The sequence below is a fragment of the Crocuta crocuta genome, unplaced genomic scaffold, assembly GCF_008692635.1.
Source record: "Crocuta crocuta isolate KB4526 unplaced genomic scaffold, BGI_CrCroc_1.0 scaffold772, whole genome shotgun sequence".
Taxonomy (NCBI): Eukaryota; Metazoa; Chordata; class Mammalia; order Carnivora; family Hyaenidae; genus Crocuta; species Crocuta crocuta.
The window spans coordinates 216167-239323 of record NW_027528830.1 but is presented as its reverse complement, the minus strand read 5'-3'; the positions used below and the strand labels follow the sequence as shown (position 1 = coordinate 239323).

General features: G+C 39.3%; 1 long non-coding RNA gene across 2 annotated transcripts; it reads left to right on the top strand.

Moving 5' to 3' along the window:
- The first annotated feature begins 9502 nt into the window (after nt 1–9502).
- Nucleotides 9503–22511, top strand: LOC144224895 (uncharacterized). Of its 2 annotated transcripts, none has more exons than XR_013333178.1 (3): nt 9503–9560; nt 19598–19725; nt 22219–22511. It is a non-coding gene; the product is annotated as an uncharacterized LOC144224895 (long non-coding RNA). The 2 variants fall into 2 exon arrangements; XR_013333177.1 differs by lacking the exons at nt 9503–9560; nt 19598–19725 and adding exons at nt 21272–21333; nt 21899–21948.
- The last annotated feature ends 646 nt before the right edge of the window (nt 22512–23157 follow it).

Genomic DNA, 23157 nt, shown 5'->3' with positions numbered 1-23157 from the left:
ATCCAATAAAGGATTTCAAAAAATAAGGGCTGCCCCTGGGTGGCTCAGTTGGCCTATTGTCTGACTCTTGATTTCAGGTCAGGTCATGATCTCATGGTTCGTGAGTTCAAGCCCTGAATCGGGCTGTATGCTGACAGTGTGGAGCCTGTTTGGGATTTTTCTCTCTCCCACTCCCTCTGCCCCTACCCCAGCTCATTCTCTCTCTTTCTCTCTCTCTCTTTCAAAATAAATAAGATTTTAAAGAAAGAGGATAAAATAATTATCAAACCAATTTTTTAAAATTTTCCTGAGCAGAAGACTAAGCTAAGATCCAGAGAATCAGATAAAAATTTGTTTATTTTGTTTTATTGCTATTGTTATTTCTTACAAACCATTAGCTTAAAACTTGTTGCTTAGAAAATTGTGGAGTCTCTGGTCAATGTTATATGTAGTAGGACATTTTAATGATGTTATAGATCATAAATAATCTAATGATCTGGAAATCTGGGTCCCAGCTCTGTCACTAACCAACAATGTGGCTTTGAGCAAATCATTTAGCCTCTTTGGGCCTCAGGCTATCATCTGAAAAACACAAAGAAAAATTTGAACTAGATGACTTTCACACAGCTACCTTAAGCATATGATATGGGCCAAGGGAGTGGTGGGAGGTAAAGCAAGGTTAGTCAGGGAAAGATAATAAAACCCTTATCTAACAGAACTAAAATATTGGGGGGTGGGGTTAGGAGGGGGCAGGGATGTGCAAGAAATTTTGCCACTGTCCATAGTGCTGAATCATCATTGTGTTGTCTGAATGCCAGTTGGAGGAGTCAGGAAATGCTTCAGTAAGCAATATGGAAATCTGAGCATTTTAGAGCACAACAGTGATACTCTAAGCTTATGTACATCTGTGTATTTAACTACTACATAATAAGCTAATGGTCCCCAAACCTATATGTCTAGCAGTGTCCTCTCTCCTCATCTCTCAATGCATATTTTCAACTATCTGCCAAACATCACCTTTTACTATACTGAGTTGACTTCAAACTCAACTGGTCCAAATATGAGCTGATCATAGTCACTAATCGTCTTGTTTCTTCAACTATATTTTCCACCTTGATTAATGGTGCCAAAATTTATTCTTTCTCCCAAGCCAAAGACCCTGAGAGATCTTGTAGAACATTTACTTTGTCTGTCACCTGTAATCAATCACAGAATCCTGCCAATATTGCCAGTGAATACATCTTACATCCATTTCATTCTCTCTACTCCATTGTCATTGTCTTTATTCAGATTTTAAACTTTTATGGCTTACATTTTAAAAACATCTTTCTAACTAATCTATCTTCTGTTTTGTACCCTTTTAACTTATGTGTATAATCACAGTATTTCCTTGCTAAAAGGTCTTTGTGTATCCAACTGATAGCAGCACAAAATCCAAGTTACTTAAAATGGCATTCAATAACACTTCATAATCTGTTCAGGAAAGAAGACTGTGTGTGAAACAGAGACCAGTGTTCTGGACACTTACTAGAGAGTTCCTTGTGGGTCACTGCAGGAGACCGAAACTGCATTGGTCATCCCTGATGGCAAGGCCCAGGGAAAAACCTGTGGGAAAAGACTGCAAGGCAGTCAGGAGAACCCCCTGAAGAATTCTTCTTTTCTGCTTAATCTGTGCTTTTTACTGTCCCTCTGCTGTTACTCTATTCTAAGGTTAATATGAAACCAGAATTGCCTAAAGTTCCCCTCTTCCTCCAAAACGGAATGTACCTAAATATCATGCCCATCCCCTCAATAGGATGTTGTCTTGTGCTTATTGTAGTAGCTGACAAAATTGGGGACAGTCTGTTATGCATGGGCTCTATTATAAGAGACCTGGAACTCATTTTCCTTGTAGGGGTCTAATTGCCAATAATACTACATATTATGCTTTAAGCAGAAACAAAACAAAACTTATTCATTTTAGAGGACTTTCTTGGAAAAGTGTTAGAGAACTATTTGCCTGTTGCCCCTGGTCTCAAATCTGTGAGGCAACTTATGGATTGTTTTGGCCAAAGAATGAGACTTGTAAATGCAGAGACCAAACTCTAGTTGATCCACGTGAAACAATTCCACATGTCCTCTATGATAAATGTTGATATTGTTCTTTCTTATTAAGGGGTTGTGAAAGTCTATCATCTATAACTGCGGGTACAAGTAAATCCTGTTCTTGCTTGCCCACTAAACTTAAACAATTAAAGGACACTGTGTTCTCATGTATTATGGCTATATGCTTCACTTACCCTTAGATACCCTGCCATATGTAGTAAAGAATATATAGAACTTTGTTATGACTACCTGGTTAAGTTTTATTGGTTGAAGTAGAAATCATGTACCATGAAATCATTGTTGCCAAGAAAACTTAGAAATGCTAAGTCCCATGACTGCTTTCTAAAAATGTAGATTGTTTAAGCATGATTGATTAGATTTGCTATAAAAATCCTAAACTGAAAAATAAATTTGAGCAGTCCACCCGGAGAGGCTGGCTCCATGTCTTCTTCGCTGACTCCAACCCTCACTCTCCAGGTCAACCCTGGCTTGCAGAGGCTGGACCCCTGCAGGTCACTACTCATGGAAGGGAAGGGAGGAAGATCGGATTAGGCAGAGGGAAGAGTTGAGCTTTTCTACAGTCTCAGAAAGACCTCTCAACCAACCCCACAGGGAACTCTGTAGCTAGAATGACCCTTCAGAATGTTTCAAGTTTGGATGAGGGGGACAGAGCTTTATATAACACATTGATCAAGAACTGGATGTAGGATGTTCCTGGAAGGAAGTATAACCTTGAGCAATGCTACAATTTAAAGGTTGTCTTCTAGCAGCACTCCCAGAAACTAGAAGGAAAAAGTACTTTAAGCATGAAGGGGAACCACAACACATCATAGAATCTACCATACTCTTGTCTACCTCTGCACATCCTTCTGTGCGTCCTTGACCTCAAGTATTTACTTTATCATAGCACTTACTACACTCTATCTTATTAACTCTTCTCTGTATTTCTTATTAGATGGTCATCTCTGTGCAACAAATGCTTTGTCTATATAAATCGCTGTTGTATAATCAATGTTTGACACGTAGTAAGTCATTAAACAATTTATCAAATGAATCATGAAATGAATAATGCATATTTCTTTTCTCCCTATTCCTTACTCCTTGTGCTCCAGTCAAAACAAACTAATTGCAATTCCTTGAATCTCCCAAACCTTCCCTTGAACTTGTGCCTTGCTCTTTGCTCTTCCTTGGGCTTCAAATGCCTTTATCTAACTTGATCATCAGCTGAATGTCCACTTCTTTCAAGACTTAGCTCAATTGTCACCTTTGGAAAACTTCAGGCATTGTCACAATCTTCATTCTCTGTGGTACTATAGAACTCAGTTCCTACCTACTATGGCAATCCTGTTATTTTAATTTACACATCATCTGATCCCCTTCAGGGGGTGTGAAACTGTGAACTTCATATCCACTTTTGTTTCCTTAGCACCTAAAGGAGCCTGGCACACAGCAAAGGAAGAATGAATGAATAAACAATAAATACATGGGGAAAGTTAAGCTCTAGGAATATTAGCCAGGAAATGTGTGCAAAATGGATTAAACAGGGAGGAAGATAAAGGGGATAAAATTATAAAGTTATACAAGAGGCATGTGGCTGTATACCCTGAATTAAAAGTAATTCCTTATTTCTGAAATTAGTTTTTCCCGTATGCAAAATGAAAAGCAGAATGATGTCACTAGCACAACTATTGCTTTGTCTAACATGTCTCAGGGACATTATTTCTCAGTCTACTAAATGCTAACCTAAAGGTGTCAAATTCAAATGCCTCAGGTGCCAGGCAGGTTACCTAAATATGTGGTGGACCTCTGGGGAACAAAATGTTCATGCAAGGGGCATTCAATTTCAATGTTTAAATCATGTAATCACCAAACAGAACAGGCATTTGGACTTGATGTGGTCGGCAGGCTGCTGATTTACCTCTCCTTTTACACAGTTTGAAATCAAACACACTCCAAACTACCCTGGAGCTGAATGGGAGAGATGTGGACAACCTTTTCAACCTTGTAGAAAAAGAGGATGTTTCTATGTTTTTAGTAAAAAGTTAAATTCTTTCTGAGATGGTTTCATAGTCTGCCAGAATATCAGAGGAGAAATTTCACTGGCTGCCAGAAATAATAATAATTTCAAAAAAGAATCTTTTCCTCTATACAAAATATCTTGATATGTATCCTTGAAATTGCTTTTGTTTTTTTCTAAACAAAGTTTATTTTCTTATTACAAAATAACACAAGCTCTTTGTAAAATATTTGGAAAAAAAAGAAACTAACTCCTCAAAATTACACTACCGGTGAGCAACCTCTACTGGCATTTTAGATTATGCATTAGACTTAAGGTGGAATCATCAACCTGACATGCAGAACATAGGTAGCAGATAGGAAGGAAAATAATTTAGTTCTAAGCGTCTGGGAATCTATCAGAATTTATGGCCTAACAGAACTATTATAAACATTCTTAGGTGTCTCTCAAGTGCCTAGTTGAAACCAGATGTCTGCAGAACATGGACTCATAAGGAGGAGTTACTATTGTTGAAATGGTACTTGGTTCTGAATCCACAACAGGACTATTGTGCATATGACATTTGCTTTGAGAACTGAATTCTGAACTGACAGTAAATAAGAGCTTTTGAGTCCAGTTTATAAAGAACCTTCACTTGGTTGCCAAGAAATTCAACATAGGAAACATACCAGTAATTCAATATTAAAAAGTACAGTTGTTGACCTTAATATTGAATGCAGTCTTGATCATTTAAAGATGTGGATTTCTACAAGTCAACTGTAGAAATGACAGACAGGACACATACAACAAGTACAACAAACAGAAGCACATTTTTTTTTAATGTTTTATTTATTTCTAGGAGAGAGAGAGAGAGACAGCGTGAGCAGGGGAGGGTCAGAGAGAGAGGGAGTCACAGACTGAAACAGGTTCCAGGCTCTGAGCTGGCAGTCAGCACAGAGCCCGACGCGGGGCCTGAACCCACGAACCGCGAGATCATGACCTAAGCGAAAGTCGGACGCTCAACCGACTAAGCCACCCAGGCACCCCAGAAGCACATTTTTATAAGGAACTGTGCTATGTTTTTCTTTAGAGTGTATGGTGTCCAAGTACCCTTGGGTACATCTATAGAATCCTAAGATGAAGAAAGGAAGTTTGGAAAGCAAGGAATTGGACAAGACAATACTGATTATCAGGGATCTTGGGTGAAAAAAAACCAGTATGTCCATGATGAACAGTAAACAGATCTAATGTTAATATTTTTAAGAAAAAAAGATTTCAAAATCTTTTTGTTGAAGTTGTTCTATTTTCTCCCACTGAATATTTAAATTTTGTGATTTTCCTTTTTCTGAGAGAGAGAGAGAGAGAGAGAGAGAGAGAAGCAGGACTCACCCAAAGAGGGGCTTGTGTTCACTCAAAGCACAGCACAATCTCACGCAAAGCGGGGCTCGAGCTCACCTGATGTGGGACTCAAACTCATGAACTGTGAGATCATGACCTGAGCCAAAGTCAGATGCTTAACCGACTGAGTCACCCAGGCCCCCTGATTCTCTTTTTAATAGTACTTATACCCCTGTGAAACTCTTGAAAACTTGAGATGCTTCCACCCACATTAATATTCATTTCAAAATTATTAATCTCAGTAAAACACAAAAAGAAATTGAAAATGTGGTAGTATTTGAAATCCAAGCAGATGTTTACTCAAACTGAGTATCATAAGCTGGCCTTATTTATTAATAATTATGAAATAATTATTATATTTCATAGTCACAGTAGTTTGTAAATACATGCTTATTGATTTGTTGATTTGTCAGTCATGTTTTTAGTACTTTATGTACTAAGTGCTAGGATTATACTAGGTGCTAGTATTCAGAAACACAAGCTCTCTGTGTGTGAAACATGGGCTTCACCTCCAGGAGTCCACAATTTAATTCCATAAAGAAGTGTTAAAGAAATGCCTTCACCATGTATTAAGGAAATTAAAGTGATTTAGTACCCAAAAGGCACAAGGCACATAAGTGTCCCCTACACCACTAAGTTCTTCACATTTCCTTGGTTTGTGCTTCAGGTAGAGGTGAGGGAAGCTTCAAATAATATTATGTCCCAAAGTTAAGTCCTCTTACTCTTGAAATATACACATACACACACACACACACACACAATCATTTTCAGACCTCTTTAAATTTTTGGTCTTGAGTATCAGGTCTTCAGTACTAAAATATTACTTTTGGAATTCATAGATCCAAACTGGAAATGTTTCTAGAACTTGGGTGTATACGTGTCTGTTTTTCTTGAATTTCCAGAGTGGTATTAATAACCACAGTAAGGACAAGGAACAAGAACAAAGCCCAATAGAGAGCTATGGCCCAATTTGAAAAGGTACAAGATTTCATCAGGCATGGAGATTAAGGCAGTTGGAATCTTCTAGTCGCTACTAAGAGAAGTTGTGGAGCTTCTGGAGGCCTCCAAGGAGTAATCCATCCTAAATTACAAAGGTATGCATTTTTCTGAAGATCCTAGACAAGATGATTTTGAGGGTTCTTATACTATGGTTGGAAAAATTTGATAGTTACATTTAAATATAATACATTAATAGGGTGCTTGGGTGGCTCAGCTGGTTGAGCATCTGAGGTCTACTTGGTCATGATCTCTCAGTTTGTGAGTTTGAGCCCCACTTCGGGCTGACCACAGTCAACACATGGAGCCTGCTTCAGGTCCTTTGTCCCCCTTTTTCTCTGCCCCTCCCCCATCCATACTCTCTCTCAAAAATAAGCTAGCTGTCAGCACAGAGCCTGATGCGGGGCTCGAACCCACGAATCATGAGATCATGACCTGAGCCAAAGTCGGACGCTTAACCAACTGAGCCACACGGGTGCCCCAGAAAAATAAATAAATTTTGTGCATTGTTTTTACTACATAAGGTTACAGCAATTTGATTGGACAGCTTTCTTTTGGGAAGACTTCCAAACCAATGTTTGGTGGAGAAGCCAATCTTTTTCATGCCAAGCTGGTGGGAATTCATTACCCACCCCCTACTTTTAAATGTTTAAGGGGAAGGATATTAACTATATACATTTCTATATGAAAACTTAATTTTTAAAGTTTTTATTGGCTGCTTTTCAAGGAGTCACTTGGCCCAAGTGGGCATGAAGAGTAATGTTCCCCAAAGTGTACTGCACCTGCTCACCCATCTCCTTTCCCAACTTCAGCAGTAATGTTGGAAAACTAGTGCCATAACCTGGTGCATTTGCAGCATGGTTTGACAAAGATCACAACGTTCTCATCAACAGATAGTCACAGGTCAATGCCCATTTGTAAATTCCAATGCTTTTTCTTACTGAAAGAAGTGGGCACCTGGGTGTAACTGTCTACTACAGCTACCTAATTTTGTAAAGCATATAGTAAATTAAAGGGCAGGATTCAAAAATATGGCCAACTCTGTAAAAGCCCTAAACTTAATCATCGGTTTCTTACAGACTTCAACCTGTGGGGTAAAAAGGNTTTTTTTTTTTTTTTTTTTTTTATTAAATCAGGGAGCCTAGAAGGGTCAGGGTATTTTGCCAAAGTCCTTTTCTGCCTTGCCAAACTGATTTTCCTTTCAAAATAACTATGTGGAAAATTAGTGTTTAATTTTTGTAATAATATTTTCTCTTTGATTGTTTTTTCCAGTAATTTCATATCTATACTTAACATCCATCCAAAGGCTTTACACAGGAAATGGAGACCAAGCTAAAATAAACTCACACCCTTTTCTATAGCAGCCTATTTTAAAATCAGCAGTTTAAAATGAAAATATAAAACCAAACCTTTTCTGCTGAGATACTCTCCACCTAGGTTGCATTAGAAAATTCTACCCTACACTTAAATGGAGTTTTTGCTGTTTATGATCTTAGTTTTCATTATTGTGGCTTAACAAGTATATGGAAGACTTAACGATATTTGAAGATGCAAAGAAATCTCATAAATTATGAGCAACCTACAGGAAATGAAAGCTCAGCTTTGTTTCTTCCTACCCTTCTCCCAATAGGGCTGAACAGTTCCTTTGCGCCCCTGAATGCACTCTGCCTTGACATGTCTGTATATATCCACCTCCCTTAGGGCAAGACATAATAGTAACCTTATTTCATAATCTCACATAACAGGGCATTATGATGTGCAGTCCTGATTGTTTCCTGCAAGCTGAATTTTAAAGGCACTTAGAATCTCACTCTTTTAGATATTCATAACCAAGAAGTGAACTCTGACTTGAGGCTATTAATATGCTAATTATTCCCAAAATTGTATATTTCATATGATAGGAAGATCCAAAAATGAAGAATCTGTCATCTGTTCTATTGACAGAGAAATTTAGTTTTACTTAACTACATCTATGATTGTCTTTTTGCCTTTAAGAATAGAACAGAAAAATTTTGCAATAAAACAAGATAAGAAGGTGGTCAATGGAACAATGTGACACACCATCTACAAAAAAAGAAAGGTACTTAAAACTAGTTAAGTAGTGTCAGTCTCCAGTTAATAAACCAGAACTAAATTCCAAATCCTTGTTTGGTATTCAGACGTAATTTTTTTTCTATAAAAATGATATAATAAGTGGTCCTTTTAGTGGGTCAGACCACAAAAGTATGCACATTAACATCAATAAAATATTTTTTGTAGGGGCAACTAGAGGCTCAGTGGGTTAAGCGTCCCAATTCGGCTCAGGGTATAATCTCATGGTTTGTGGTTTCGAGCCGCGCATCGGGCTCTGTGCTGACAGCTAGCTCAGAGCCTGGAGCCTGCTTCAGATTCTGTGTCTCCCTCTCTCTCTGACCTTCCCCTGCTCACGCTGTTNCCTTTTCTGCTGAGATACTCTCCACCTAGGTTGCATTAGAAAATTCTACCCTACACTTAAATGGAGTTTTTGCTGTTTATGATCTTAGTTTTCATTATTGTGGCTTAACAAGTATATGGAAGACTTAACGATATTTGAAGATGCAAAGAAATCTCATAAATTATGAGCAACCTACAGGAAATGAAAGCTCAGCTTTGTTTCTTCCTACCCTTCTCCCAATAGGGCTGAACAGTTCCTTTGCGCCCCTGAATGCACTCTGCCTTGACATGTCTGTATATATCCACCTCCCTTAGGGCAAGACATAATAGTAACCTTATTTCATAATCTCACATAACAGGGCATTATGATGTGCAGTCCTGATTGTTTCCTGCAAGCTGAATTTTAAAGGCACTTAGAATCTCACTCTTTTAGATATTCATAACCAAGAAGTGAACTCTGACTTGAGGCTATTAATATGCTAATTATTCCCAAAATTGTATATTTCATATGATAGGAAGATCCAAAAATGAAGAATCTGTCATCTGTTCTATTGACAGAGAAATTTAGTTTTACTTAACTACATCTATGATTGTCTTTTTGCCTTTAAGAATAGAACAGAAAAATTTTGCAATAAAACAAGATAAGAAGGTGGTCAATGGAACAATGTGACACACCATCTACAAAAAAAGAAAGGTACTTAAAACTAGTTAAGTAGTGTCAGTCTCCAGTTAATAAACCAGAACTAAATTCCAAATCCTTGTTTGGTATTCAGACGTAATTTTTTTTCTATAAAAATGATATAATAAGTGGTCCTTTTAGTGGGTCAGACCACAAAAGTATGCACATTAACATCAATAAAATATTTTTTGTAGGGGCAACTAGAGGCTCAGTGGGTTAAGCGTCCCAATTCGGCTCAGGGTATAATCTCATGGTTTGTGGTTTCGAGCCGCGCATCGGGCTCTGTGCTGACAGCTAGCTCAGAGCCTGGAGCCTGCTTCAGATTCTGTGTCTCCCTCTCTCTCTGACCTTCCCCTGCTCACGCTGTTTCTCTCTCTCAAAAATAACTTTTAAAAAAACATTTTAAAAAATTTAAAAAATATTTTTGTAAATATTCTTGCTCATAACAAAAAATAATTTTAAAACACAGTTATATACAAATAAGCAACTTTAAAATATGCTTTAATAACAAATTTCTTGTAAAATAATTAGAGAGAGCAGTTCTGATTATACAACAGTGAGACAGAAGGACATTTTGAGGATATTCATAAGAAGGACTTTTTGGTACTTCCAAGTTTAGAGGTTGATATGGCAAAGTATTGCTTAATCTTTCCCTTCTCTTGATACTTATGTGCCTGTCCTGTACTGTTCTCCCATGTAAAGGTCATGATTTTTATAGTCGTTTTGAGGAGTCACAAAAGGAACAAATACAGAGAAAGAGTGATAGGTGACGGTGGAGAAAACAGAGGTAGCAAGGGAGAAAGAGGGGAGAAAAAGAGTGGGGGGGGTGTTTTTTATAAGTTTATTTATTTTGTGAAAGAGAGACAGGGGCAGAGAGAGAGAGGGAGAGAGAAGGAGGGGCAGAGAGAGAGGGAGGATGCCAAGCAAGCCCCATGCCCAGCACAAGTCCTGAGGCAGGGCTCTATTTCATGGCCATGAGATCAGGACCTGAGCCAAAAGAAACCAAGAGATGGATGCTTAACTGACTGAGTCACCCAGGCACCCCTGAAAATAAAGTTTCTTAAAACAGTTACCAAAAACTGAGAGAAAGAAGTGAGCAGATGACAAAGAGATTTCTCACAGAAGCAGAGATCAATCTGAGTGTTTTGAAAATCAGAGAAATCTGGAATGTTTGGACTGGGGACCATCTCCTGAGAGGGAGGAAAGTTGGGAGAGGAAGAAACATTAACCTCAATTGATTCCCAAAGCTGACCGCTGGTGACTGGGGCCACTTGCTATCTACAGCAAGGGGAGTTATGGGGTGTAGGGAACCTCTCAGTCAGGCCAATGTCTGTGGAGACCCAGGGTCCATATGATCTGAGGATATATATTATCAATTTAGAAATAACTATATATTTTAAGAAACAACTTCATTGAGGTATAATTTACATGCCTTAAAATTCACCTGTTTTAAGTATGCAATTCAGTGATTTCCAGTAGATTTCACATGTTGTGCAACCATCACGACCACATGGTTTTAGAACATTCCCATCACTCTGCTCAGGTCCTTCCTTCTCCCTTGCAGTTAATCTCTGTTCCCATTCCCAGCCTCAGGCAATCAGTAATCTGAGTTCTCTATATATAGATCTGCTTTTTCTGGACATTTAATATAAATAGACTCATGTAATATGTGGCTTTCTAGGTCTGAATTCTTTCGTTTAGCCTGATGATTTTGACATTCATGTTGTAGCAGGCATCAATATTTTTTATTGTTAAATGTCTTTCCATTGTATGGATATATGCTTGAAGATAATACATTTTGTGTTTTTCCACTTCTCAGTTAATGGACATTTGAGTTGTTTCCACTTTTTGGCTATTACGAGTAATGCTGCTAAAACAGTTGTGGTGTAAGCCTTTGTGTGGAAACCTGTTATGTGTTTTAAGCAAAACGTGGTTGAGAGAGTCACTTGTTCATGGAAACCAAAAATATCCAGGTGTGTCCGTTCCATGAATCCAGGGAACACAGCTGCCTATAAACGCTCTCCACAGAGCAACCAGAGTAGATTTTTTTAAAACAGAAAATCAGATCTCATTCCTCCTCTGAGCTCCTCCATCTCATGAAGAATGAAGCCTTACTCCCTTGCCATAGCCAGCAGCACACCACCTGACCTGACAGGTTTCACCTCATCTCTTACTACTTCCCCTCACTCTTGACTTCACCACCGTTGATTCAGTTGCTCCTCAAACATAAGAGTCCCTGCTGCCTTCCAAGCTCTTATATAAACTATTCACCTTGCTGAGAATATTCCTCCCAAATCTTCATTTGGCTTGCCTCTTCTCATTCAGGTTTCTCGTCAAATATCATTCATATAGAAAGTCCTTCTGTGACCACCCTATCTGATAGAGCAGCCATGTTTCTCTCTCTATTAGCTTCTGCTGTTTCATTTTTCACCAGCACCTGTAACCCAACAATCTAAAATTACCTTACTCATTTGTAGACTATCTCCTAACCAGAATCCAAGCTCAGTGAGGCAGTTACTTTATCTTGTTCTATGATGTATCTCCAGCATGCTGCATGTGGTAAATGTTCATTAAATTTGTTGAATTAGTGGATAAATAGGCAAAACTTGACCCTCTTATGTATTTGACCTCTACAATTTCTGAAAAGTCAGATCATATTATGAATTTAGTTTGTGAATTTCTTTCTTTTAAGTTTTGTTTATTTAAGTAATCTCCACACCCAGTGTGAGGCTTGAACTTACAACCCTGAGATCAAGAGTCACACGCTTCTGTGACTGAGCCAGCCAGGCATCCCTCATTTGTGAATTTCTTTTTTTTTTTTTTTAATATTTCTTTTTTTTGAGAGAGAGAAAGAGAGAGAAGTAGAGAGAAAGAGAGAGAGAGGGAGGGAGGGAGAGAGGGAGACAGAAGATCCTAAGCAGGCTCTGCACTGACAGCAGAAAGCCTGACACAAGGCTTGAATTCATGAACCATGAGATCATGACCTGAGCTGAAGTCCGATGCTCAACCAACTGAGCCACCCAGGTGTCCCTAATTTGTGAATTTTTAAACCAATGGACTGAAAATCAAACACTGGCAAACCATGTATGCGCCATATTTGGTCTTCACATATGTTTATTTTATGTAGCAGATACTTTGGAGCCCCATTCCCATTCCCTTGGACCACCTCTGTTTTTAGGTATTAAGTGTTCAGGTTCACCTCCTGTTGACAAGGTCCCACCTCAAGCAGGTATAGAATTATTTGCTTTCTGTTTGTGCCTCTTCTATGCCCTGGAGCCAGTGGGCTGAAGTGGCCACAGCCGTGAAGTGAGCTATGTTAATACTCCCTAGGTCAGATATCAGCCATTAACCAATGTGGGAGCCATACTTCATCCTCATTTCCCTCAGATAGAAAGTTCTGAAAAAAATTCATACTTCGCAGAAGTTTCAGCCTAACTGAGTCCCTGTGCCTTTAGCAGAGACTTAAATAACACACCCTTATATTGACTTTCTCTTCTCTTGTCTCACTCTGTTTCCTGAAATTACATCCTTAACATGTGATCTGCAGCCAAGACTTTGTATCAGCCTCTGCTTTCAGGGGAAGCCAAATTGGGTCTGTAACCCACATATTTTTTAAATTATTAATTTAATTTAATTAAACTTAAAGTTCAAAAATATTTCATGTTAAATTCTGGATATGCCTTATATGGCATTTGGTCTTATATGGGATTTAGGAGACCATTTTCCATACCTTTGGTAATATTGTTTCAGATTGTTTATGACTGAACCAGTCTTATAATTAATAATAATTCATAATTATTCTGTGTCTGACCTATAGACCATAGCAATTTTATCATGTTTTACTACAACTCTATTAATCTCCTGCTGTTATATACCCTCATCTCTAGAATGAATATTGGAAATACCGTAGTGTTTCTGGATCTATCACTTTTCAAATGCCTTGAGATTTTTTCTTTAGGGAAACAGCACTCTACTCCCAGTAAAACTGCCTACCACAAGGTACTCCTTCCACAGGAATAGTTACATTATCCAGGCTGGCCAATCAGAGCCTCCATCTGCTAGATACAGGATTAGTTCAGAGAGCCACGCTAGGCCGATCAGAGCCATCTCTTGAGATTTTGATGGACCCATACTGAAAGGCAGGGATTGCATCATTCTCTTTTCATTGGGACTGCTGTAGTTCAAGGTAGATCTAAAGCTGCTAATGGCCATGTTTACTAAAGTGTGGGGAATCTTCCTTGGAAATAGACTTAATAGAAAGGAAAACAAAGAAGAATGGATAGAGAGGGGAGAGTTTTAAACAAGAGTAAGACTGAGATAGAGAAAAGGTGAAGACAGTGAAAAGCTCTCTCAAATGACAAAAGACAGATGACAGGAACTTCCTTGTTCGGCCCTGCCTGAAACAAGCAAGATCTGTCTTTTCAATTATCTTAGCCAAAGAATTATGTATTTTTCTTAAGCAAGTTTAAGATAAATTTTTGAATCATGCAGTTGGAAGAGGCCTGACTAATACCTGATATGTGTGCTCAAGATAGGATTAGCGAGGTTAGGCTATGCCACTGGAGATGTCTTTTCTTCCTCTATAAAGCCTGTGGTTATTACCAGGATCAAATATCTGGGGAAGGAGGCACTCAGGTAGAAAACCAGAGCTGAGAGGATGGGCCTAAGGCAGATAGAAACTCCCATCCCTTTCTGGGTCTTAATAGTGACAAGGACAGCTATTTGGGGATATGGGCTTGCAGAAACAGAACACAAAAGAGAAAGTAAAAAGCCCTGTAATGAGTTAAAAGCTGAAGATGAGTAAGTTATGCGATGATGTTATATTATTTACTCTTATGGTCCTACTCTTAGTAGCAAATTGCCATTTCATTATGTTCTAGCCTTTTATGAAGCTTAATTTGGGCATTAAGTCTCTCTCAGCTGAGCTAAATGGTGTCCAAGGAAGAGTAGTGTGCCCATATATGGGACAAAGCACTGAAAGAAGGCATCAGTCTTTGCCCCCAAAGCCAGCAGGTGATAGTCATTAAAATAAACCCCCAACCACAGAGTTCAGAGCTAAGCATTGCAACTATAAAGAACAACCCCCCCCTCACCCCGCACCAAGAAAAGACTCACCCTCATTGACTAATTTGAAACATCTAGGTCTTACAAAGGCATAAGATTATACATCTGAAGTGAATAAAAATATTCATCTCCCAAATGGAAAAAGCAACAATGCCCAACTTCTTTTAATCTAATAGATTTATTAAGACTTCCCACTACACATCCATACATGGGGTACAGATGGCAGTGAGCTAGGCCAGTACAGAGGAAGTAAAACAAAGTATAGATGTATTGACAGAAGAGGACAGGAGGGATTTTTTGCTGGCAGCAAGGAAAGAAATCATTAGAAAGGAAGTCTACCAAAGCTTGAAATTTGTCTTTGGGATGCAGAAGCATCCTTAGTGCCAAGAAGTATGCCCAGCATACAGTAAGTCAAACTGTGAGGCTGGGGCTGTTTAAATTCTTCTTACCTCTGATTAGCATTGGCCTGAAGAAATAGATATCCAAAGACTGTGCAGGTGGGAATCATGTGGCCCCAATTATTGAGATGAGATGGAGGGAAAGAAGAGAATTCAGGATAGTTTGAAAAGCTGGTGAAATTATGACATTCAGTTCATGAATAAGGATATTGTGATGATAAATTTTAAAAGTCTCTGGTGAGAGTTAAAGCTCTGCCTATTTGCTCCTCAGGAGCAGTAATAAGTAAAAGCTAGCACCACAACTTGTATGAAAGGTATTGCCTTTCTTTTCCATTTCCATATTTCATATTTAATTTTCATTTAGTCCATTATTAATTTTAAATAAATTTTTTAAATGTCCATGTTTTACTCCTTAGTTATTTGTACCAGCTGGAGATTGATCCAGACAATACTACTGGTAGGTGGATGAACATTTGCCTTTCCTTTTTTTTTAATATTTTTATTTATTTCTAGGAGAGAGAGAGACACACATACACACAGTGTGAGCAGGGGAGGGGCAGAGAGAGAGGGAGATACAGACTCTGAAACAGGCTCCAGGCTCCGAGCTGGCAGTCAGCACAGAGCCCGACGCGGGGCTTGAACCCACGAACCGCGAGATCATGACCTAAGTGAAAGTCGGACGCTTAACCGACTAAGCCACCCAGGCGCCCCTGCCTTTTCTAACTTTTAATAGCATTAAAAACTAAAACTCACAAGGAAACACTCAATTCTGAAAACAATGATAGTGCTGCAAAAATACGTGTCTTTTGGACTGATATCTCAAAGATCATTTGATCCAGACGATCTATATGTGCCAGGGTACCCTAACTACCAACAATAGAAATGGACTCTGCCTGGTTTGGGCAGGATTTATTGGAAGGATTATTGGTTAGCTCAAAAACTGTCCAGAAGAGGGCTTCCTGGGTGGCTCAGTCAGTTAAAGCGTCTGACTTCAGCTCAGGTCACGATCTCGCTGTTTGTGAGTTTGAGCCCCACATCAGGCTCTGTGCTGACAGCTCAGGACCTGGAGCCTGCTTTGGATGCTGTGTCTCCTTCTCTCTCCACCCTCCCACACCTTAAAAAATTAATAAACATTAAAAAAAAATTCTTTGGGGTGCCCGGGTGGCTCGGTCAGCTAAGCATCTGACTTCAGCTCAGGTCATGATCTATCTCATGGTTTGTGGGTTCGAGCCTCGCAACGGGCTCTGTGCTGAGAGCTCAGAGCCTGGAGCCTGCTTTGGATTCTGGGTCTCCCTCTTTCTCTACCCACTTCCTGCTTGTGCTCTTTCTCTTTAATATTTAATAACAAAAAACCTCTCCAGGAGAGCTCAGAAGCCATGCAACCCAGGGATACATCCAAAATCTAACACAGAATTAGTCCTGTGAGGACATGGATGCTGCTGCCACTTAATGTCAGCTATTTAGCTTGCACAGTTGACGCTGTCGGCACCATATTTTGTGTACTACCATTGATGCAGCTGGCAATGCTGTCTGGCAAACCACATGTTGTTGCTATAACCAATACACGCACAAAAGCAACCCTCTCTTTCCTTATTTTTTAAATTAAAAAAAAACGTTTTTTTAAATTTATTTCTGAGAGAGACAGAGTGCAAGCGGTGGAGGGCAGAGAAATAGAGAGACAGAATCCAAAGCAGGCTCCAGACTCTAATCTGTCAGCACAGAACCTGATGTTGGGACTTGAACCTATTAACTGGTAGATCATGACCTGAGCCACAGTTGGATGCTTAACTGACTGAGCGACACAGGCACCCCTCTCCTTCCTTATTTGTAAGGCTAACTCCCATTTCCAAATGAGGCAAATGTAGTGACTATCTTGTATTTTCTGTTTATCTATCTATCTACCTACCTACCTATGTATTGAGAGCATGAACAGGGGAGAGAGGCAGAAGGAGAGACAGAGAGAGGGAGAGGGGAAGAAGGAGAGACACAGAGAGAGAGAGAGAGAGGAGAGAGGGAGAATAGCAAGCAGGCTTCATGCTGTCAGCACAGAGCTGGACACGGGGCTCCATCCCACAATCCCAGGATCACAACTTAACCCAAAATAAAGAGTCAAATGCTCAACCAACTGAGCCACCTAGGTGCCCCTAATTTTCTTTTTAATAGATCAAGAAACGCTCACAGAACTAACCCCACAGCAGACTTCCTTCAATGTCTTATTGGCCAAAATTGGGTCACCTGGCCCCTTTTAAGCCAACCACTCATAAGAAGATTAGATAATTGTGATTGGCTAGATTGATTGATTCACCTGCTTGAGTGGAAATGTGACCAGCCTTCCTTAGAGTATAAAGTCACATGGAGGAGCCTGAGTGTCTGCGTAAAATTGAAGGTTTTTTTTTTTAATTTTTTAAGGTTTATTAATTTGAAAGAGAGAGAAAGAGCATGAGCAGGCAGAGAGAAGAGACACAGTATCCGAAGCAAGCTCCATACTCTGAGTGGTAATCACAGAGCCTGATGTGGGGCTCGAACTCATGAACCATGAGATCATGACCTGAGCTAAAGTCAGACACTTAACTGACTGAACCACCCAGGTGCCCCTGTGTAAAATTGAAGTTTTACTCACAAGAAAGAATTGATATTGGGCTTTCAGCCAATATGATGGACATGTATATGGAACCCAACTATCTTTACACATGGGCCCATTTTATGAGACTCACCTACATGCTTCTTCCCAAGTCCTTCTTGGGAAGGACTTCTTCTCACTAGTCCTCTGGTCTTATTCTTTTCATGTCCATGTCAATCTGACTAAATCATCTGTTACTGCCTATTAACTTATCTCTCTTTCCAGGAAAAAAAAAAACAAAGATGTTTTACCACTCAAAGTTCCACCTACTGGGAAAATTCCACTTTACTTCAGTGGAACTGAATAGGACTCAGCAATCCATTTGAAATGGTGCCAGCTTATTATGCAAAGCCATCTGTAAACTATGCTCTCTTTTGCTTTTTCTTCAGTTAACTCATAACAGAGAGTTAACTGTTCATGAGGCTGTGTGTTGGTTAGTCGGGAGGTGGCGGTGAGGTATGAGTAGACATAACAGGAAGACATCAGCATGTGAGACTGGAGCTTTCAGGATCTGCTCAGATGCACTCACTCACATACTATTTCCACTTGGATATGTTTGACTTTAAAGCTGAATAGACCAGATAACATTCAGCTCATGATAGGTAGCTTATATTTCACAAGTACCTGGTTTTTATGAGGGCCCAACAGCAAGCCAACTACTATCCCTCCAAACAAGGAAGAATGGTTATTCACTGAAGGAGGTATAGCTTTGTCCTAAAACTGTGATGTTTCTGCCGTGAATCTTGCATTACATCTTTCCACACCACAGACTTCAATTGATTTTTAATGACCACTAACCTCACTGGATCCTGTAAGGCCACAGGGAAAAGCTGCAGCCTGAACCATGTGGAGAATTTTCCTTTGGACTCTACTCAAAGCTGTCAACCTTTCAGGTGTCTCAGGAAAAAGCTGAAGGACACACAAAATGTGATATATGTTGCTTCTAAAATCTAAAGAGCACCATCAGTCTCAGCATTCTTTCTTCTAGATGTGGAAAACAAATTGTCCTTGACATTAGAGAGGATAAACTCACATGCCACAGAAAACAGATCCCAAGAAACTTCACTGTATTAACATATGATTTATGCCCCCACCTTCTAGCATGCCTAGTTTTAGTCTAAAATATCAGCACTTTCTGCTCTCTGGAGCTCATAAGCATATTATCACCAATTTAGCCCTGGGGATGGTTAGACAACCTAATTCTTAGGGACTCATTTATGGCACAGAGAATAGAGAATTAAGATAATCTTGTTGAGTTGAAAATACATTTCTGCCATTTTAGGTGAAATCAAACTACTTCTGGTATTTTCTGTGTATTGGAACAGAGAAATTTTGTCCAGATAAAAGCTGCAGTCAGTCCACAGCCTATGTTGATTTGCTGCAATAAAATCACACGGAAGTGATTCTACACATGTACTTATAGTTACTACTTGACTTAGCTATAGTAATCCCCTGGATTCCCAAAACTCTTACATCTTCTTTTTTTTAAGTAATCCCTATGCCAACATGGGGCTCCAACTCCTAACCTCAAGGTCAAGAGTTGCAACCTCTATCAACTAAGCCAGCCAGGCACCCCAAAATTCTCCCATGTTTTGCATTGGCCAAAAGTGGGGATATGAAAGAAAATACAGTGGCCTCATCTCAGCATTTTCTTAGGGAAGCAGTTTAAAAATTACAGTATTTTTAATTGTTTTTTTTAATGTTTTATTTTTGAGAAAGAGTGAGCTGATAAGGGGGGAGGGGCAGAGAGAGGAAGACACAGAATTTGAAGCAGGCTGAAGGCTCTAAGCTGTCATCACAGAGCATGACATGGGGCTCAAACCGACAAAGCATGAGATCACGACCTGAGCTGAGGTCAGATGCTCACTGAATGAGCCACCCCAGTGCCCTTCAGTAATTTNTTACTGAAGTCTGGGAAGTTGAGCTCCTGAGCTTCCACTAAACTATTCCTATCTTAATATCTTTGGTAGCTTCTACTCAACAGGTCACAAGTCAATGTTGGAATTCTGTCCTTTGCTGAGGTCATCTATCCCAATAATACACCAGAAACAGAAGAAAGAATCGTGACAAGAGTTCAGGGCTCTATTGGAATGTATCAGTGAGTATTCTGTGCACTGTGCCTCTCTAGGTACTTTAAGTAGAAGAGTTTTAAGACAGGAGATTAGGTGCTTACAAAATCACTGTAAAGACTAGAGAGGCAAGTGTCCAAAGGCTACCACGAGAACTACTGAGTTCAAGAACACAACACGAGAACTGCAGCCACTAACCCTGGAGTATTTTCCATTATACAAATGAATTAGAACCCTAAAGTTGCCATCTATTTTGATCACTGTAACTTTCTTACATATAAAAACCTTGCAGAGATTTTTGAGAGTTGTATCATTTTGAATACCATGCCATCTCTATTGTTATTATTATGGTCAGCATGCCCACCTTAACTTTGACAGTTAAATGCCACTACTCGCCCTCTTCCATCTTAGCACCTCTATTTGAAATCAGGAGTGCTTTTCAAGCACAGAGTATTTTCTTCATACCCCAGCATATGGAGAGCCACCAAAGTGCTTTTTAAAAAGTGGGATCTTGCATACATCTATACAATTCTCAAGTCCCTGGTATAGGAAATGTTTTCTGGCCATTTCTTTGTCCTCCTAGAAGAAGGAAACAGGGAACAGGTGAGCAATCCATATGTGGTAATCTATCCCAATATTTATATCTCCATAAAACTTTTGGATTTCTTTCCTTTAAAAAGAAATTTCTGATATCACACGTTCATTTAGAATAGGTTACTGTTGAGCAAAGCTCAAGAGATAATTTAGCAAATAATTTAGACAACTTCCAACTGTTTGAGCTACAACATTAAATCCAGAATCTCCAATAACTGCATCCCTGTTGATAAACTCTATTTGATCTGTAACTGTGTTCTTCCCTCCTTAGTCTACTACTCTCAGAATCCATTTCCACACATATTCTCCATATTTTGCCAACATAAATTAACAGTCTTTCAATTCCTTTGGTGGGTATGCGGTCTGTTCCTGGATTCGCTTTATAATTGATTTTGTTTGTGAGGCATATAGAGATCTGAATCCACTTATCGATCTGGTGAATTTGAGGGTCAATGGAGTGGAGTGTGAAAAGAACTGACTTGCCTTGTAAAACCATTCCATGTGAGATCATTAAGGACTCCTCAGGCGAAACAGGAACAGCGTCATCACATAGGAAGGATTCTTTTGGCTAGAGGCCAAAAAATAAATCCTATGTGAAACTGGCCTAAAGAGTCAGAATGTTTATTACATAATACAAGAAGAATTCTAGACAGAAGGTGAGATTCAGGAGCCTCAGTGTATTAGCTTTGTCCTGAGGTGAGCAGTCCTAATGATTATTAAGGTGGCCACCGGATCACAATATTTCCTTGTTTATGTTCAATAGAAGAGAGACCATCCATCTCAGAGTAATGGATTACAAGTCCTCCCATTCAGGATTTGCGTTCTCTGCATCAATAATGGTCACCATGGAAATAGCATGTACAAAATAGCATTTGATACTGGGTTTCTGAACTGGTCATTAGGATAGAGGAAAGGAATTAACATGGCTCAATCTAATTAGTTTACCTCTGTATACAGGAATAGGTTGAATACCTGAATAAAATTGGTTTCTATTAGAGAAAAGGATGGAGAAAGGACCATATGATGTAACATCTATTGATATGGTACAACAACTATGGAGAATAAAAAACTCACTCAGTAGTCAGAGAAGAATAAATGAATACAGTATTTAAAGCTTAATGCTCAATCTTGGAAAAGGCATTTTTTTTTCCTCTATATTTCCTCTCCATAGATAGCTTTGCCTTGGCATAATGTGGCTTTCACTTTCTAAGTGGAAATTGTATGCCTTTGGTATCATTTTCCACTTATGCTTAATTATATATATGCCTACTAAGTTACCACCTCTTATTTACCTAGATAAAAAATGCTAATGCAATTTTAGTTACAAAGTTGTTTAAAGAAAATAAGTGGTGGTAGAGGGGAAGAGTATGTGCATTTCTCTAAGTATTCCTCTTGATATACTTGCGCTTTCTAAAACAAGGTGACATCTTCCAAATGTGGTGGATTAAAAAAGGTCACAAAATTGTTTACAGCTCCTTTCATCAAGGAGTGGAGTCTATTTTCTACTCCTTAAATTTGGGCTGAGCTTTTGTATTAGTCTGCTAAGGCTGTCGTAACAAAATCCCATAGACTGAATGGCTTATCCTACAGAACTGTATTTTCTTATAGTTGTGGAGGCTGGAAGTCCAAGGTCAAAGTGTTGGCAGGATTCGTATCAGGTGAGACCACTCTCTGTGGCTTGTAGAAGACCACCGTCTCACTGTGGCCCTTTCTCTGTGCCTGCATATCCCTGCTGTTGCTTCCTCTATTAGAAGGGCGCTAGTCCTATTGGATGAAGGCCCCATCCTTATCCCCTTATTTACCCTTAACTACTTTCTTAAAGTCCCTACATCTCCAAATACAGTCACATTGGGGGTTAGGGTTTCAACATGAGTTTCAGAGGAATACAACCCAGTCAGTTACACCTTGCTACTTGCTCTAACCAACAGAATGCTAAGGAAGTGACAAAGTGACATCTATGACTTCTAACAAGGCCTCAAGAAGCCTTTGCAGCTTCAGCTCTTGCCTTCTTTGGAATCTCAACAATATGAGAAGAAGCCTGAGCTCACCTGCTGGAGAAGCCATGTGGACAACCAAGGCACCCTGATTATTAAGCGTGGCTAACCACCCACTGATTGCAATTGCAAGTAAGCCTAGTTGACGCCACGTGGTGCAGAGACAAGTTGTCCAGAGAGCACCTAGAACCAATTGCTGACCCAAGAATTGTTTTCTAATAAATGGTTAAGGCACTAAGTTTTGAGGTATTTTTTATACAGTCATATATACACCAAGGCTTTTATAATTTTCATTGCTTCTTCATGGCCTATGCTTTCACTGTCAGTTTAGTGAGATCTGGGAAAGAAGCAGACTGAAAAGTGTGTTTTTGTTTAGCCATGCTTAATTAGAAATTATAGAATATAGATAAGAAAAGTGTTTTTGAGGGGTGCCTGGGTGGCTCAATCAGCTAAGCGTCCAACTTCAGCTCAGGTCATGATGTGAGTTTGAGCCCTGCGTTGGACTCTGTGCTGACAGCTTGCTCAGAGCCCAAAGCCTGCTTTGGATTCTGTCTCTTTCTCTCTCTGCCTCTCCCCCACTTGTGCTCTGACTCTCTCTGTCTCTCAAAAATAAATAAATGTAAAATTTTTTTTTCTAAATTTAAAAAAAGTGTTTTTGAAAGAGGAACAACTTAAAAACTTATTCCTATTTTGTATGTAGAAACAAATAACATATAGAGCTGATAAGTTGGTAATATAAACAATGGGAGTTGATAACATAAGTAATTCCATATATCCCTATAGAATATGATGTGATAGCCCTGGGCAAGGAATGGAAAAATGCCATTCCACTTCTGTTTAGTGCCAATACCTAATGAGCCCCTCCTACCTCCT